General features: G+C 41.4%; 1 long non-coding RNA gene across 1 annotated transcript; it reads right to left on the bottom strand.

Moving 5' to 3' along the window:
- Positions 1 to 2667: 2667 nt before the first annotated feature.
- LOC310658446 lies at positions 2668 to 18765 on the bottom strand. Its single transcript, XR_014502323.1, has 3 exons — positions 15350 to 18765; positions 14967 to 15001; positions 2668 to 10943 (listed from the first exon to the last, which is right to left on the bottom strand). It is a non-coding gene; the product is annotated as an uncharacterized lncRNA (long non-coding RNA).
- Positions 18766 to 18860: the final 95 nt, after the last annotated feature.

The following is an 18860-nucleotide window of genomic DNA, read 5'->3' as shown; positions in this document are numbered from 1 at the left end:
AAGAAAACACAAAAACAATTAAAAACACATTCAATATTTATCCTTATCTTTCATTAACTTATTTCCTCGACCTCCTCACACCTCCCTTTTTTGTATTCCAGTTATTAACTATATCAGCAAATCCTTTCCATCTTTCACTGCTTTCTATCATTTAGTTATCTTAATTTATTTTAACCTTATCTTACCATCAAAGCCTTAAAATTTATTTAAACTTAACTCCTTATAATATTTCTACTAAAGTCATATAATTTCATTCCAACATTTCCTAACATTCATTAATTTTACAATATTTCTCTAAATAGATTTTTTTTTAAAAAAAATATTCCAATCTTCTTCCACCGTCTCTTCTCCCTGGTCTCGGATTCTGTCAGTCCTTTCTATCAGTTCTATATAGCCCATCAACCTGGTAATCTTCTGTCCGAGGCTCTTAACTCTTCTCCATGTCCCTTCTGCAGGTCTTCTTCATATTTATGCGTACATTTTATTTTATCTTCTGCTAAGCTTGTTCTTAGTTTCCTTCCTTTGGTATACTTCATAAGGGAGTCTGTCCAACTTTCCTTCTCCGATCCAAGCAGGACACCATCTCTCCAAATCTGACTTTCAAAATCAATCACACATGCCATCAGCTTGTATCCATCAAATTGTCTCTGTGAAGACGAGACCTTCACTTGTATTGCTTGGGATTCAGGAGCAGTTTTTTCCATCGTCTTCTCCACAGCTTGCCATTTCGAGATGGGTTCCTGAGTCAATGCCCGAGTATTTTCTGTATAAATGTTCACTTTTTGTCCAAAATCAGTTGTTTTTTGACCCAAATTGTCAATTTTATTAGCCATCACATCCGTCTTCTCATGAAGTTGTTCCAGTAAAGCACTTATCTTGCAAAATGCATTCACTAGGGCTTCTTGTTTTGACATTCTTGTCCAAGGTCACTTTAATTTCTCACGGTCCTTAATTCTAACTGGAAAATTCCCCAACTCCACTTCACTCCTGCAACAGTTTCAAAAGCTCCCTCTAGAGGAAACAATTTCTATTTGTATCTGTCCTTTTAGACCCAGATCCAGTAACAACGCTAATTTTCAATTTTCAGTTACTTTTTATCCTTTTTAAGTGCAGAGGAAAACAATGAAAACAATGTATATCTCTTATTTAGCTATCTGTCAGCATATACTCTATTCACAGTCAATGAGTTTTCCCAAACCGTCAATCTTACTGACAGCCCGGTCCCAGGTTCAAAACGGTGGTAATTTATCTCTCCTCACTCTCTCTCCTGCAGGCTTAAACAGTCCAAAAAGAATTCCCCCTCTTCTCCTGCTTCCAAGGGGGGTTTAATATTTTGAATTATGAAAATTTAATCCTTTACAAAAGGCTTTTCCCAGACTTTAGCTTGCAACGTCTTTGCTTTGATCTATTTACAAAACGGAAGGCAGACTTCCTGTTTAGAACCTTCCCGTTTCAGTGCCGAATTACGATGTTTCAAAATCCAATTTTCCGTTCTACTTACAAGTAGTTGTTTAGAGTCCAATTGTCCACAGGAAAAAGTCAGCGCTCTCCAGCAACAGCAATGCGGCTTCGCTCCACGAAAAAAGCCGTTGATTCAAAGCACCGCGCCGCTCACCCCAAGTCGCTCCGGATCCCCGAAACCGGGTTTCCCCGCGAGTAGGGGAGGCGCAAAAGGTGCCAGCCGAATCCCAGGTCCACAGGCTTCTCCCGCCTGTGGTTTTTAGTGGGTCTCCGCCTCGCCGTGGCGGTCCAGACCTTGATTTTCGCAGAGCTGATTCCTCCAAATTAGAGGAAATCCGCCATTGCCGGAGGCGCTAACCCGGAAGTCTGCATATCTCTCAGTTTATGCCAAACAGTTCGTGCAGTCTCTTGACCCTCTAAGTTTACCAACAAGTGGTCTGAAACACTCAAAACAATTGTCCCCCGGGCTCTCATGTCTGCAGCATGCCACTCAGGCCATTCATCTGCATCCTCCTGGGGAGGGTCATCTTCTATGGAGTGAAATAGCTTCTCCCTCTGTAAAAGCACTTTCATTTTGACCTGCCATGTTGCATAGGTCTCGGGCACGAGGAGAGGAAAGGACAGAGCCATCTGGCCAAAATGTGCACAGGCCATGTCTGCTATTAATTAAAGCAAGACACTTCCCTACGTGCAACACAGATAGAGCCTTGGACTCCTTCAGCCACTCTCTCTCCCACTCAGAGCGCAATTAACAGGCAAACAGGGATGCTATCTTCTTTTCTTGGCAGCCAGCAACATACCTCCATAAATCAAGCAGCAGCAGCAGCAACAGCTTGAACAACAGCTCCGAAACAACTCTGCTTCTGGGCACCGCAAATCAGTCCAGCACGCAGCCTCCGTTCTGCCATCCGGCAATCAGCATCAGAAGCCTCTGGCGACTGGGACGACTGGGACGACGAGGACAATGACTGGGCCCATAACCGATGTCAGCTTCACCCTTGAGCCAGTGCCACCGACTAGGCTCAACCACTTCAGCCCCGACTGGGCCAGGTGAGCTGGGGTAGCACTTCCAGAGACCTGCTCTTCAGGAACAGGTCTAAGTGCTGTGGACTCACAACTCAGAGCTGTGAGCACCGAACTCACTTCCAGGAGACAGCCATGCACAGCAGAGTATAGCAGAGCATAAATCACTCGGACGACAGCGCTGAAGAATATCTTCTTTTATTCACTAACAGCTACTGTACTATACAAACTATATACAAAAGGAGACGCTGGACTGCACTGAGTGTTACAGCTGCTTTCTGCAGCGACCTTATCTACACAGAGATAACACTCAGTCTCTCCCTTTGACGTGAGGCTGGAGCGGAATAAGTAGCGAGCACAATCCGCCCCCTCCTCTCTGGAAAATCAGCAGATTCTTGCAATGGGAGGGGTGAACTATCCTCAGTATTTACCGGGAGGTGTAAGCCCCTGCAGTCCAAAGACAATTGGAAAGCTTTTCCCATTTCCTTCCTCCTTGCAGAGAAATATTTGAGGTCAGTTTGGGAGAGTCAAAATGGCTTCAGGTTTGTTCTCCTGTACTATTTCAGACACGTGGTTTATATACTTATGTATGTGTTTGCCTTGTACATTTATGTATGTGTGTGTGTGTATAAAACCTTAGAATTCCTATAACACTTGGAAGTCGAACGGAATCCATTCCGGAAGTCTGTTCAACTTCCAAAACGTTCGGAAACCAAAGCATGGTTTCTGATTGGCTGCAGGAAGCTTCTGATTGGCTGCAGGAAGCTCCTGCAGCCAATCTGAAGCCATGGAAGCCCTGTCAAATGTTCCGCTTCCAAAAATAATTCGCAAACTGGAACACTCACTTCTGGCTTTGCGGCATTTGGGAGCCAAAATGTTCAAGAACTAAGCTGTTTGAAAACTAAGGTACGACTGTATTTATCCCTAGTGTAAGCAGCCCCAGTGTATTTTTCTCTGATTGTTTATTGTGAAGAGAGCCAGAGAATCCAGTGCATAGCCTTTCTTGCTCTTTTCTGGACAACCCCCCTTCTCCCTTTCCCCCAGTATTAACCATGGTATTCTGTCATGTCGGCACCATAGTAAGCTTTAACCAGGATTTGCAAAGCAGCTTAAAATCTGCCTTCAAATTCTGACTGAGTGAGATCATAGTTAAGATGAACTCTGATGTTGATATAACACCACACTATGGTTAACATTGAAAGGTAGCAAGAGGGGAATTTGTGTGGCAGAGAAAAGGGAAAGGGAGCATGTAAGAAAACTCAGTGTTCCCAATCTGTTATCAAGGTTAAAAGATCAGGAAATGTGCCTGCACTAGGCTACTTATCTGAGTTTACATTTGAACTGTTTGAATAGACAGGCTCAGATAAAGGAAGCTGTTTTCAAAGCTGACTGGGAATAAACATGTGCAGAGTGTGTTTCTGTAACTATTGAGTTATGCTTTGAAACACTTGGAATTAGGGTGCAGAGTTTACAGGCCAGGCAGTATGTATGCTAGACGGGACCATACGGCAGTGGTTCGCAATTGGCTAATTGCTGAGGACCCCCTATTTTTCAAAAGCCAAGTCACAGACCCCCTACTTTTGAAATTACCCGTGCAAAACAATTTTTTTTTTAATGTGGGGTGGCCTCTAATAAGCAAAGGATTTCAGGTAAAAAAGAAAAAAAGAAAAAAGGTAAAGGTTAAGTCCAGTCAAAGGCGACTATGGGGTTGTGGCGCTCATCTCAGTTTCAGGCTGAGGGCGCCGGTGTCATGTGGCCAGCAAGGGGAAGGGATCCCTTACATTTTTAAAATGATAAACATGTGAACCTGTCCCATGGAGCAAGCCATTTGCACTCTCCCCCCCACCCCCATTGCAGGAGCCCAAATAAACTGTGTCAGGGTTTTTGCCCAGTCCCAGTTCACTTGCCATCCAGCAACTCTGTCACAGGTTTTTCCCCTGCCAGCAAGCAGGCCCTGGGCATGAGCAGAGCCTGGGTGATCCATAGATCATCAATGGGGCTTTCATTGTGCAATTAACAAGATAAGTGAGTCCCTGGCAGGGGATGGTGCTGTGAACCCCCTGGATGTGTTCAACGGACCCCCCAGGGGTCCCTGGCCCCCCAATTGGGAACCACTGCCATATGGATTTTTGTCTCAGAATTCTACACTTCCTATGTGCTGCCTGCACACTGAAAACGTATGTTATTGACTGTCAAATGGACAAGCTTACAGTTTAACAAACCAAGTTAATGTATACAAAGAAAATCAAGTGATTTTTGTGCTGCTCTCGGCCCTTTCGCTGAAGGATAGGTTGCTCACAATGAAGAACAACGCACCAGGGAGGAGAAACGCTGTGCATTTGGCTGCATCAAAAGCTTTGCACACAGCCCTAAAACCTAGTTTTGCACACGGCCCTAGCAATTCTGTTGGCCAAATGAGAAAAGAGGCAGGGGGGAGGGGGAGGCTTCTAACTACAGTTGCTGTGAAACTGTTGGAGGCAGTTTACTTATGCTACTGGGAGTGGCTATGAGTTTCACATTCAAAGTAAAGTGTGCCAGTTTGGACAGCAGTTTTAGAGAGGTGTGGTCACAAGTAGCTTCAGCTGTTTTTAGCAGGGGGTGTGGCTAGATTTAGCTTTTGTCTGCAGTGGGGGAAAGGCTGGGGAGCAAGCATTTTACTTCACATGGATTGCCTGATAGTTGCCAGAATCATTTTCCCCATTATTATTATTATTTTACTGTTTCACTCGATAAAAACAATAGGTACACCATAAACAGGCTTAGAAAATGCCGTCTTCTCAAAATGTGACTGTTAGCTGGAAATCCGGATTAGCTACCCCTCCCCCAGCAAATTGTAGAACGGATGTTGCTCTCATAATATAGACATGCAGATAAACTTCCCCAGGGTCATACTGAGATATATATATATATATACTCCTCCTGCACATGTCCTGTGGGGAGTCACTCAACATGAGACTTGCTCTACCAGACTAATAAGTTATTACAACATTCATCTACCAGTATTGGCACTAATCCTTGATCTAGTAAATAAATCATCTGGATGTGGTGCAACAAACCACTGTTTATGCTGAAATCTGGTTATTACGGCAATCAGTGTGAAAGAACAAATAGAACCCAAGCATCCTGGCAGCATGCTGTAAGGTAAGGTTTAAATCTCTCCCCAGATGTCATCCTGACAAAAATCACCTCCCTCGTTGTTAGCCTTAGGGGGAAAACTCCCACTGGAGTGTCCCCTCCCCACATAGAGCTAAGGGGGGGAGGGGGGAGTTTTCTTCAGGATCATATTGGGAGAAGGAAGGGTTAAATCTCTTCTCCCTATGCGCTGCAGTTCAAATGAAAATCATGTTTCATTACATTAGCTATTAAATAATTTTTTTAAGAATATTGACATACCGTCTCTAATGGCATGTTTGGCTCTGAAATAGTAGGTTTTTTCAAAAACAAACAAACAAAAAAACCTGGCCTGTTTTTAATTATTTCACCATATATTTAACTTGGAGTACTTTAAAAATACTGCTTATCTGTGTTTCTCAATCAGCTTTTATGAGAACAGCAAGGACAGCATGCACCAATTACATGTCTCTTGCACAAGTCCCTCTGACCATTACAAGTGATTAATGAACACAATGTGATTGTGCAACTCCTGTGTACAACCCTGTTAAGTAAACTGAACAGTGCAGAAATGGGTGGTGGCGACAGCACACATCCTTCTTCCAACTGTTCACAATCTAGTTTGATCACTTCACAACAAAAAATCAGCTGAGGAAAACAAGCGCCATTTGCCTCTGTAACCAGGTCACATGGTAGGAAAAAAGCAGTGGATCAAGTGCTCTCTGACCTATTTATATAATCTTCAGAGAAACAGCATAGTCCCTTGGAAACCACAAAGATCCCAAAGAGAATAAAGTACATATACACATATCTCTAAACAAAACCTTTTTTAACAGTAAATAAAAGGGATTGGATCATTTATTTTACGAAGCTTGTTTTATGATTCAAATAGCACATGGCTCCTGAAGCTCCTGCACCAACAGCCTCTTGCTGCTGAGCTTCCCTGTCAGCTAATCGTGAACGGCAGATTAGAGTCAGTGAATGACTCATCATTTAAATATGCACTGTGGGAGGAGGGGAAGTAGTGAGCCAGCACTGGCATTGTGCATGCTAAGAGTTTTCACATGCTTGAGCAAGGCACAGTTTGAGCACTATTTCTGGGCAAGAAAAAGCTCTTCTTGCACAGCCTCCAAAATGATTCTTGCAGGGAATGACATTTTGTAATTTAATTAAATGCAAATACATTTTGCGCCCCTTTTGCTCAAAAAGAAATATGCCTGTTCTTCATACTCTGTTGAACTACTATTGATCCCTCTCCCACCTTCAGTTTGTGATCAGAGACCACAGTTTATTTGCCAAATATGTGAACACCTTGTTCTCCCTCTGTCTTAGGTATCATAAATTCAAGCATACTAAATCTTTTCTATTGCAGTTTTAATATAATGAAACAATAATGTATTAACACTATAAAAACCACCTATTGGACCCAAAATATACCTTGTTATGTAAAACATTGAATAAAATAGTTATTTGTCGACCCATGATTTCATAAATAGTTAAGCAGATAATGAATGGAGAGTAACCAAAGGAAAAGCACATCAAAACGCAAAATAAACTCTTTGAATCAAATACAGATGTTTCAGCCAGAGTTCATGTTAGCGTAGGAAATCTAGCTGAATGTTCCCGCAGAATAAATAGGGGGTTGGGTGAGAGCATAACAGGAAGCCACAACATTTTCATTACAGCAGGGCTTCCTTCCTCTCTTCCTTGCTCTCTCCGCCCCCCTTAGTGCCAGACAAGCAGAGCGCTGCAGCAGGAGCCACAGAAGATTGGCTCGCCTACCTGCTAGCAGTCACAATGGAAGCAGTGGTTTACTTCTTAACCCTCCCTTTGGAGAACAGAAAGAAGCCTGCAACCTTGGTACAAATTCTGCTGCCAATACAGGATCTTTTTGCCCTTTAAAAATAATTACTGGGAAAAGGTGTTGGTTAAAACAGCCATTTTGAATTTTGCGCTTGTAACCTGTTAGATATGAAACCAGCCATTTTGAGCAGATGTATATCCATTTTGTGATGGTGTAATGTTATTCTCAGTGCTTTTTTCTGGGGGGTACTCAAGGGTATGCTGTACCAGCACCTACCCCTCCCCCCAAATTAAAAGTGTGGCACTTACTGTAACAACTTCATGGGTGAGTACCGGCACCTTTTTTCTAAAAAATAAAAAAGCACTGGTTACCATGCACTCTTCCCTCAGAATCATAGTCAAAATTATCAGTTAGTCTTTAAAACGAAATCATTTTGCCATTTTTGTCACAGAGATTAATAAAGGGGTAGAGTGCTCCTGGGATTAATTCCATTTACTTCCATAAGCAATCAAAACACAGTTAGTTGAACTAAAATGTTCTTCCATCCTCTTACATTGCTAACCTATCACCCGCTCCAATGTTGTCAGACTTCCACATCCCTACACCGTTGAAGCTACGTACCTCGGATCTTGGATGCTGTTGCACTCTGAACTGTCTGGCACCCTGCAGGCCTAAACACCATAGACAATGCTTCTTCTGAAGAGAACTAACTTTTTAATAAATAACTATGCAGAATGCCCTTTAGGCCAAAGATTCAAATAGAAAGGTTTCCGCAACAATTTAAACTACCACAGCGAGTAGCTGCGCAGTACAGCATGGGTACTGTTCCCGACAGCGTACAAATATGCTGTCCTCTTTGCTCTCTCCTCTTCTTCCACTGTTTTAATTTACAGTGTGCTGTGGTGGATGGTAGCTTTGAAAAAAGCAAGCATCTTTCCTGCCAGTTGCTTCCCAGGCTTTGAAGTGAATGGAAGTCTGGATGAGTCCCAAATGTATAAAATCCTTTCACATATTCGTTAAGTGTCTCTTTGGTCGAGGCCATTGAACGTGAATCGGTTTAATTGGTTGAATGCTTAAATATAATCCTGATATTTTAACTTCAAATCCCTTCCAGTTTAAATTCAACAAATACGTTATTCAAATCATTGCAGTATTTGGGGTGAGTGTGATTCTGGCTAAAGTTCAGGGCTAGGTTGACTTCCTGGTGGAAACAGAAACAGACACAAGGGGCCGAAACCAAGAGGCAACTACTGAGGTGTACATACTGTAGGTCTGATAGAACATGTGATGCTGTTCATCTGGAGTTTGGATGTGTTTAAACATGTACATGGTGGTGAGTAGTGAGGTGCATAATGATCCTCTCAGAACCCTCTCAAACATTATGGGAGTGAAAGTTAATTAGTTGAAGAGCCTTTGTCTTTACAATGTGGATATAAGTCAGTAGATGAAGCCTGTTTAGCTAGTCCATCAGCATTTCTTCCATTCAAAATATGCCCCTGGTCAAAATTAGCTGTCAACCAGGGATTTGTTATTTTGTCTAATTGACACACAGAAACTCTACTAAGAGAAATCTGTAGCTGTTAAAATATCAGGGCCCTAATTATCCTATGCAAATTGCCATTCAAAGGCTCTCTGATTTGATAGCTCCAATAATCTATTATGGAAAAATGGAAGGGGACATCAAATTCGTTGTTATTGCTGTTGTTTCTATATCACCCTTGAGGATCACAGCATGGTGTATAACATAAAACCATAAAAAATAACATAGTAACAAACAAAAATAATAACCCTCACATGTTTGGATTGTAATGTAGTCCCAATACAGTAAAAAGGATCAAAGTGTGTGTCCTGAAGTGCTGAAGGGCAGTACATTTTGTCTAAAAAAATGTTTAAGGGTACTGTACCCTCATTTTGACTCAATACAATCACCATTTTATAGTTCAAATTGGGGAAATAAATACAGTAAATGGACAAAAGTACAAAGATTCACTGAACGTTTAGGGGTATGCATACTCCCAGAAAAAAAGCACTGCTGAAGGGTATGTGTGTTTCAGTAAGGAGAACCACTTGTTTCTGTGTGATTATAGCAGGAAGCATGTTGCCTTTTTAAAACTGAAGCCCAGCAGCTCTTTACAAATCATGTTATCACAGCAATTAATTCTGTTTCAGGATTATGAGTTCTTGAAACCAATATGGTTCAGTGCATAGTATGAGGTAAATTAAGGGCACTTTCACCAGTGCAAACATTTTTGTCTCCCTCTGTCCTTGTATCCTTATAATAAAGATTTTTTAAAAGGTTCTGCTGAATAGAATGTGTATACCTGATTCAAAAAATGACTCTCTTGTGCTTTCTATCATATACTAATATTCGCAAGCAATACTAGTCCAAGCTGCACATACACCTTGAAATATAGAGATAATCAGAGTGATGTTGAAAAGTTGTAACACAGACGCTAACATTTAGACTCTTAAGGTCCTGGGTTAAGTAAATTACCGTATTTTCCATCTAGAAAATGCCCCCATGTATTAGACGCCCCTATTTGGGGGGTACTCAGATTTAAGTAAATGGGGGGGGGGCGTGTATAAGACGCCCTCTAATTTTTGACATTATTTTTTAAGGGGAAAAACCTAGTCTTATATACGGAAAAATACAGTACGCACTGTTCAGCCATTTTAGGGGGAAAGTTTAAATCATGCCAAGCAGTTGTGTGGAGAGTGGGGAGCAGGAGGAGCTGAATCTAGCACTCCCCACTCCATCCTGAACAAATAGGATTTCTATATTTTTTTCTAAATGGCTACATGCATATAGATGCTAGATTGAGCTGGGAAATTGCCCATGTAACTTCCATTTGCAAGAGTGACTTCCCATCCAGCTGGGGATTCACACTGAGAAAATGGTTTCTATGCAATCATAACTCCTAGCTTGAGTATAACAAATGTTTTCCTGTTATTTTTTCTTTGGTGATTTAAAAAAAAGATATTAATCTACAGAGAGCTACACATTATATTTGTACTTAAGAAGTGTTTGTTAAGATGGTTTAGATGATTAAAAGCACAATGCATTGCTTCTTTATTCAGAAGTTCACTTGAGCTTATTCCCTTACAAGTGTGTTTAGGATTGCAAACTAATAAATCAAACCTTTGCTCACAAAGAAACACAGATATTGAGCTTACTTGGCATAACCAAATATGGGTATAATGCTCAGTAATTATATATATATATGGACACGGGTGGCGCCGTGGTCTAAACCACTGAGTTTGCCAATCAGAAGGTCAGCGGTTCAAATCCCCACGACGGGGTGAGCTCCTGTTGCTTGGTCCCAGCTCCTGTCAACCTAGCAGGAGCTAGGTTTGAAAGCACACCAAAAAAAGTGCAAGTAGATAAACAGGTACCGCTCTGGCAGGAAGGTAAACAGCATTTCCATGCACTGCTCTGGTTTCGGTGTTCCATTGCACCAGAAGCGGCTTAGTTATGCTGGCCACATGACCCGGAAAAACTGTCCGCAGGTCAGTAAAACATCACTCAGCGGGCCTGCATAGAATGCTATGGATAAATAGTCAGTGGAAAAGAGGTTCAGAACTAGGTGCTAACTGAAGGAATCAACAAAAGATGGCAGTTTGAAATGACAGAGTGACAGTTGGGACAGTGGTATTAACATTTGAAAGCTTAAGTACTGTATATGGATTATTTTTAACTCCATCTGTTATATGGTGATACTAGGTAATTAAAATAATAAGTTTTTTTATCACAGAGAGTAAGAGGTAACATGGTGAGTTTTGGACCAATTTATCTTGGTGTAGTAGCTGTGGAGATAATATCGAATTATTCATCCAGCAGGATGTAGTCATAGCTATTTGTCTATTTGTACATTGCTGTTTTAACTGTTGTTTTTATTGTGATGCTATCCACCCGTCTCTAGGACATTTTGTGACAGGCTAGAAATAAATATGCTTAATAAAATAATTAAATATAAATATTAGCCTATAGTAGAAAGAACAGAGTCAGTTATAAATGCAAATATTTTAGTTGCTTCAGATTATAGTGGCTTCATGAGGGAAATGCAGTGTTGTAGTAGTACCTCAGGATTGTTTCTGTTGAAACCTTTTGCCACATATGGAGATACAGTCATTTTGTACTAGAAAGATGTGATATTTGATGTCAAAATCACATCTTTCTGCAATATTTTTCCATGCTTTAGACAGCATCTCAGTGTAGTGTGGGCCAGCTGCCAGCCAATGAGTCAAAATCACTAATAGAAATTTTCTATGTAGAAAAATATTTTGCCAGCCTGATTAATACTGAGGGATGAAGACATGGTGTCAGGGGTATTTGAATGTGGGAGGAACTTAAGGCAAGTGAACTTAAGGCCCAAATTGGGGGAAATGAGTATGGTATTTGAGAAGAGCAGCATTGATTGGTGCAGTGTCTGGAAGGTTTGATGATAGTGAGTGGAACCTCCATTATCAAATTTGATAAATGATGTGCCACAAATCAGGCTCATGTGATTGATAAGGTTAGACTACCTTCCTTATCAGCCCCCTCCCCCCAGCTATAATAAAAACAGAGAAATTGGGATAGTGGACATCTACCACAGATTTTGTCAGACATAACATTTTGGGGGTTGAATGGAAAGCAGTGCTTTAATTCTGTTATGAGTTTGCAGGAGGCAAGGATCCCCTAAAATTCCTGGGTGCCAGGTTCTCCCCATAGTTTTTTAAATTAGTAAATGTGGAGTTTGAAGTTGCCAGCTCCCTCAGGAGATTGGCTTAAAGAGGTGCCATCAAAGAACAAAGGCAACTGCCCTGCCAAAGGTGAGACATTCAGCATCAGACAAGAAAGGGGGAGGCTACCAGGATTGCAGGGACTGTGATGTGACCACAGGAAAAAGTGCTTTTCACAGGAGGCTTTTGAAGTGGAGGTTGCCAGGGTAACAGAGGGGATGCTGGAAGCAGAAGAGGAGGTGGTGTTTTCTGCAAAAGCTGCTGGGAAGAATAAAAGTAGGAAGAACTACATGCACACTGGCTGGGAGAGGCTGTACTGGGAGACTGAGGGCCATTACAGGCTGCTGCTTTGGATGCAAGCTTGCTGAAGCTATGAGTGAAGCAACAAGAGACGCTATTAGGATGTAATGTTGTGCACCCCCTCAGATGTAAATATGTGTAAAATAAACCATAGTTTTTAAAGACACTAGTCTCCACTGTGCCTGGTAAAGTGCCAAGACTTCTTGGAGTCTTGCTACCACTTGGCAAGATTAGGGTATATATAGAAAGTACAAGATATAGGTAGCTTGTTGATGTAATTTGAATAAGGTGTGAAATTGCACTAATTGTTTGATCTCTGTCTTGAGCTACGTTTGGATCTTGTTATCTTGTTTAGAGATAGAACATCAGGTGTATTGGGTAGCATAGCAATATTACAAGGCCAAAAGTCTGACTTGCTGACTCATTTACCCTCATTTTATCTCAGGAATATGCATACATGCAGAGATGGGTATAAAAGTCAAGGTTGCATTGCATTGCATTCTCTATCTGGGGGTGACAGGGGGAGAGTCTGGGAGCCCCTGTGTTAGGTGTACACAGCAGTGTGAGCTAGCATGGTAAAGTGCTAGTGGATCTCTCTGTATGCTTGTTTCTTTACTTCTAAGACCAGAAGAACAGTATTATAGCAGTTAGTAGATTTGTCTTGTCTCTTGAGACAATAAACACTTTATACTTTAATTTCAGCTCAGTAGGGAAGGAGGTTTTTTGAGTGAGAACTCTGGAGAAAACTGACTACTGGAAATCAGGAAAACTGTGGTGTTCTCCTGGAAGACTTTGCTGGAGTTGAGCAAACTCTGCTAGTCACACTGGTTGAAGTGTGGTGAAGTATCAATAGATGGTGGGTTCATGTCTGACAGGTTATGGGCCAACTGACTTTCAGAAATAATAACAGGTTATGGGCCCAGGACACATCTGTAAGAGCCTGAGGAAGCCAACGAGAGTCTGGAGTGCTCCAGTTGCAGCTTCTCAAATTCTGTTTGCTGGTCTGGTCTACAAGAAGGTGAGAGCATAGTGACCTGTTGGTGAAGTGTGTTGTGGTATCACTATGGCTCAAGGAATGCACTCTGGTTTGTCACTTGAGAGACTGAATGGTTCAAACTACTCAAACTGGAGTTATAAAATGGAGATATTCCTGAAGAGAGTGGGAATTTGGACTCTTGTTACTGAACCCCCAGATGATGAAGAAGCCTGGGCATGCCAGGATGAGAAGGCTCGGGTAATCATAGCCTTGGGTGTTGAAGACTCACAGATATAAATCATTTGGTTCCTGCCAAGAGCCAAACATATGTGGACTGCCTTGCAGGATGTTTCATCAGCTTGTATATTAGTTTCAGTGGAAACAATTATCTCTAAATTCTGTTGACCCATATCAGCTGTGGGTGAGATAAAACCTTCATAGTCTAAAGTTACCTCCTATGTAGAATTAAACTATTTCTTAGTAATATAACTGCTTTTGTATCTTTATTTTGTATCTTATGATTTATGTGGAAATGGTTCTATTTGGTTGCGTACTTTCTTATGTTTTGTTTATTTTTTATGACTACTACTTTTGTTATGTTTGCAGTTATATAATTTTGTGTATGTTGTAAGCTGCATTGAACATGGTTTTAACTTTGGGAAGGGGGCATACAAATGTAATGATTCATTGATCTTAAAAATTACTCTGCTAATGTCAGTACAGATAAAATGTATAATTATTATCCCCACAAGGTGGGTGTCTGTTGGTGACTTGTGAAAGTCAGTTGGTAGTTCACCACACCTCAAACAGTGTGTTGTATCAGCAGAGTATGAGGAACCCCAGCAGTCTTCAGAGAGTTTTCAGAATTTCCTGCTCCCAGCAGAACAGTTTCTTCCAGAGTCCCCATTTAAGGGGAAAATTTCTCTCCCACAAAGTTCAAAGTAGCAAAGTGTTTATTGTCTCCAAACATAATACAAAGCTAAACGCTACTATCTACTATAAGAAGTTATTCTGGTCTTTGAGGTAAAGATATATATGTACAGAGATCCACTGACACTATTACCAGGCTAGCTAATGCTGCTTTGTAAAACCCACAGTCTCTTCCCCTGACTCTCACAATTCAGAGTCAGACCCTGACAGCAAATAGGACAGGAAAGGGACAAGACCAGGATAGGACAAAGCATAATGAAAGCAATAACCTAGAGACTATTATACCCATCTCTACATGTAAGCATATTTCCTGAACCAATAGGAGTATATGACTCAGCAAGTCATACACTCAACCTTATCCTAAACCATCCAGACACTGGGGATGTGCTCCTCAATGCATGAGACCAAGTACTGCGTAATTTAGCTCATTGTATAGAGTGAGAGAATCTGTGTTGGAAAGAGAGATTCTTAATCTCTTGTAGCAGAGTCAGCACAATGGTGATTGCTCCATGCACAATAAAACTTGGTTTGATTTATATCTGCCTTTATCCACTTTAAACAAATGTTCCCCACAAAAATACTTAGGCTAGAATAAATCACAGACACTTAGCATAGCTAGTAAGTGAATATTTTACTCACAGAGTTTTCAGAAGTTAGAGGAAACAAGTCTCCATCTGTGGGCAGAAAAAAAATGAATAAGATAAAGGTTCCAAATGTCTTAAGAAAGTAACTTGGTCAAAAAGGATACTGCAAACTTTGGGCTAGCAAAGATGCAGGCTATAAAATCTCATTTTAGAGGGAGAACCAAACAAACAAATATATTATGAATGACACCTGGCTTTATAACAGTACCCATGAGAAGGATCCAGGGGTTTTAGTAGACCACAATCTAAACAAGAGTTAGCAGTGTGATACAGCAGCTAAAAAGGCTAGTGCAATTCTTGGTTGATTCAAGCAGAGGTATATTGACCACATCATACAATGCAATGGTACCAATCTGTTTTGCTTTTGTCAGACCTTACCTGGAGTATGATGTCCAGTTCGGAGCACTGCAGTTTAAGATTACTGGAATGTATACAGAGGAGGGTGACAAAGATCATGAAGACCTGGAGACTACATCCTATGAGGAAAGGTTGAAAGAGTTGGGTATATATAGCATAGAGAAGGGTTGATTTAGAGGCAATATACAGGTTGTGACCATTTTGCGCACATCCAATTGACATGTGACTGCCAACACATGGGTCCTTTTGGACCCAGAAGAGGGTGGAATGGGGGACAGAACAGGTGGAGCAGGTGTAGGGCAGGCTTATGTGCACTCTGCTGACATGCATGGGGGCTAGGAATGGATGCTCTGTGCAAAATTGTTGCCACCTGTAATAGCCATATTTGCATAGTTGAAGAGCTGTTACATAGATTTCTGTTGTTCCAGGGAGTGGGGCCTGAACCATTTGGTTCAAACTACAAGAAACAGAATTTAGGTTAACATTCAGAAGAACTTCTATTTGTCAGTGGGACATATGTTTTTAAGCAGATGTTGAATGGTAACCACCAGGGATTTCCTGCATCAGTACGGGGTTGGACTAAATGACCTTTTGAGGTATTTTCCTGCAAGCACTCTGATTCTATTAATCAAAACCAGATTTCACAAGACAGTTTCAAGCACTTTGCTCATATGTTACCTCCAGGACACAGGCAGTATTATTATAATGATATTGTAGCTTCTTCATAAAATGACAATGTGACACGAGCTAATTCTTAGTTAAACTTATTTGCTTTTTCTTTGAAAAGTTGTTTATGATTCCAGCAAGTCAATGGACTGAAAGTAATCTTTGTAATGTCTTAATAATACTGTTGCTTCCTTAGGTATGGAGAAACCTGTACATAGTGAAAGCACAGTTAGATTAACACAAAGGAAAGAGGAAAACAACCAGGCTAAATCAGTGATTGATGGTATCTGATAATGCTTCAGGGAAGAAACAGTGAGGAGGAGGAGAATGTATTAACCCATCCCCTGCCTGCTGATACTTCCTGCCAAGTTTCCTTCCTCTGGCTATTTTGAGCCCATTTCCCCCTGACTGAGTTCTGAGACCAGAATAAGCCTAGCTAGAGGGAAGCAGTTGATGTGTTGGGGTGTGTGTGTGTAAATGAGTAGGAGAACTGGTTGGCATGGGAAGGGTTAAACACCTCACCTTCCCACTTTTTTTGATTCTCCCCTATTCTTGTATTCATATTACCTCATCAAACATGGAACACATGTTTCTCAAGGTAATATGTAGCTCCATCCTTGGATGCTAGGGGAAAAAATCAAAATAGCTGTGGAATATCACACTTCAATTTTTTATTAATTCATGATGTAAAAATTATAGTCTTGAATATGTGGGATGTGTGTGTGCGCGCACACATATCTTTCATTTGAGATTCTTATTTTTGTAAATTTAAAATAAAGTTTTACCACTGTCTTGTGACAATTCGTTTTTTCCAGAGGCAATTTTGACTTTCAGTAGTTGTGGGCAATTGTTAAAACTTGAAACAACAGAGAAGGCATATCCAAGGGTAACACAAGAATATTTGCATAATTTTACTTTTGAAACAAAAAGGAGGCACAGTCTGAGGAAAGATTTTGATTTTGTTAAGAATGGGCTAGACAGAACAAGCATCTTCCCATACCAGTGAATCACATGTATTATTTTACAATATATAAAGGATAGTTTACAAGCAGAAACTTGTCTTTAGAACAGAATATTTACATTATGGCACAAATGAACAATTGAAGAATAAAAATAATAGGCCCTTAACTTTCTAGATAATTAACACTAATGTACTTTGCAGTGTTTTTAAAGTTATATTAGTATTTTTATCAAGAAGCACATGCATCACTCTAAGGTATGTATATTTTGTGTTGTCCATATATTTGTGTCGGTGGAGCTATAAAGATACGCTTCTAATTCTGGTATTGCACACACATTTCTTGTGCATGATGCAATATGACCTTTGTTCTGCACATGGGCATTCTGCCTGCCTCAGTGCTTGGGGGGGGAGAATATCACACACTGATGTTTAACCTCATTACTTTGTTTTTATGTGAAGCTATGGGAGCTGTGCAGCCTGTATGTTGTTCACACATGACTATATGTGAAGGTGGGGTTTTCTGTGAAATGTATTTGTGGCAGGCTCTCTCCTTTTGGTGTCTGTACAGCACATTTCTATTGTGAATGCGTGTGAGAGACAAAAGGAAAATGCTCCCCCCCCCACCTTTCCCACATTCACTCTGTGCTCACAGACAAGCTGGCACCCCTCCCCCACACTTTGGTTCCACACCAGCTGCTCTCCCTGAAAACCGATACTTGAGAGGCCTCTTTTCCCCCTAAACCAGTTCTAGCTGGAAGACGGAGAGAAACAAAACCCAGGTTGGATTCTGAGCTGGAGCAGCTCTGGCTGCTCTTCCTGCAGGCAAAAACTCCATCTCCAGGCATAAAGCCTGTCCACAGCTTCCATGCAACCCTGCTGCTACTGGCATTTGCTCTGAGCTCTGGCTCCAGTAGCATATTCTAGCAGGGATTGCGGCTCCTGGATCTTCTGGGTGTGATCCAGTCCAGAGATTCCAGTCAGCTTTGGTGCGGCAGAACCTCAGCCTAAACAACAGTTGATGTCTCATTCCAGCTCAGTCTCAACCAGTCTCAACCGGCTCAAACCGGCCCTGGCCTGCTAGAATGGCTGCTGAGTCTGAGCCGCCTCTTTTCCTCCCATGAATTTTCACTGCCCCACCCATAGAGAAACAACACTGAGGAGAAGCTTATTTCTATTTTTACGTGGGGGATTCGGTGCTGCCCTTGAACTACTTCGAAGCCCACCCCAATAATATGCAGAGATGCAGAACCCCCCACTACTCCTCTGAATAAAGTCATTGTTTTAACCCACACGACCCTTGTGAGCAGGGGATACTCTGACGCCTATCTTTTTCCCTCCAAAATCTTTCGATGAATACTTCCCCACAAGCACGAGTGCTTCTCCCCCCAAACTTCCCATAAAGCTGACCATGGTACAGGATACTGAATCTCCCACCGAGGGGGCGGTTACTGGTGTTTACTGGCCCCTCTCTCCACTGCATGTAATTTTTTGGTCCTTCAATGTTCCTGATAAATGATAGCATGCTATCTTATCTGCAGTGCCCCCACAGCCCACAACACTAGCCACCACAGCCCCCCTTAGTAATAAAAACCTAATTCAAGGATTTCCAGTGTCAGATGATATGGCATGTTTCCAGCAAGATATCCATTCTTACATAAGCAGCCAGATGGGGAAGGCCATAGTGCCCTCTATCCTTGCATAACTTTAGAGGAAAAACCTCTTAGCAGAACATTAAATAATGAGGCGGACTACAGTCTATGCTTTTCTTTGTTAGTATGTTCCTCTCTTGGAGGATGGCAGGAAATGAAAGTGCTTACTGTTTCTGCACAAGAAATCCAGCAATGACATCCTCCTGAGAGAAATGTCGCACCTCCTTAAACAAAAAATATCAGCTTTCCCCTCATA

Source organism: Podarcis tiliguerta (genome assembly GCF_965153285.1).
Source record: "Podarcis tiliguerta genome assembly, chromosome: 10".
Classification (NCBI taxonomy): Eukaryota; Metazoa; Chordata; class Lepidosauria; order Squamata; family Lacertidae; genus Podarcis; species Podarcis tiliguerta.
This window is presented reverse-complemented; position numbering and strand designations above follow the sequence as displayed.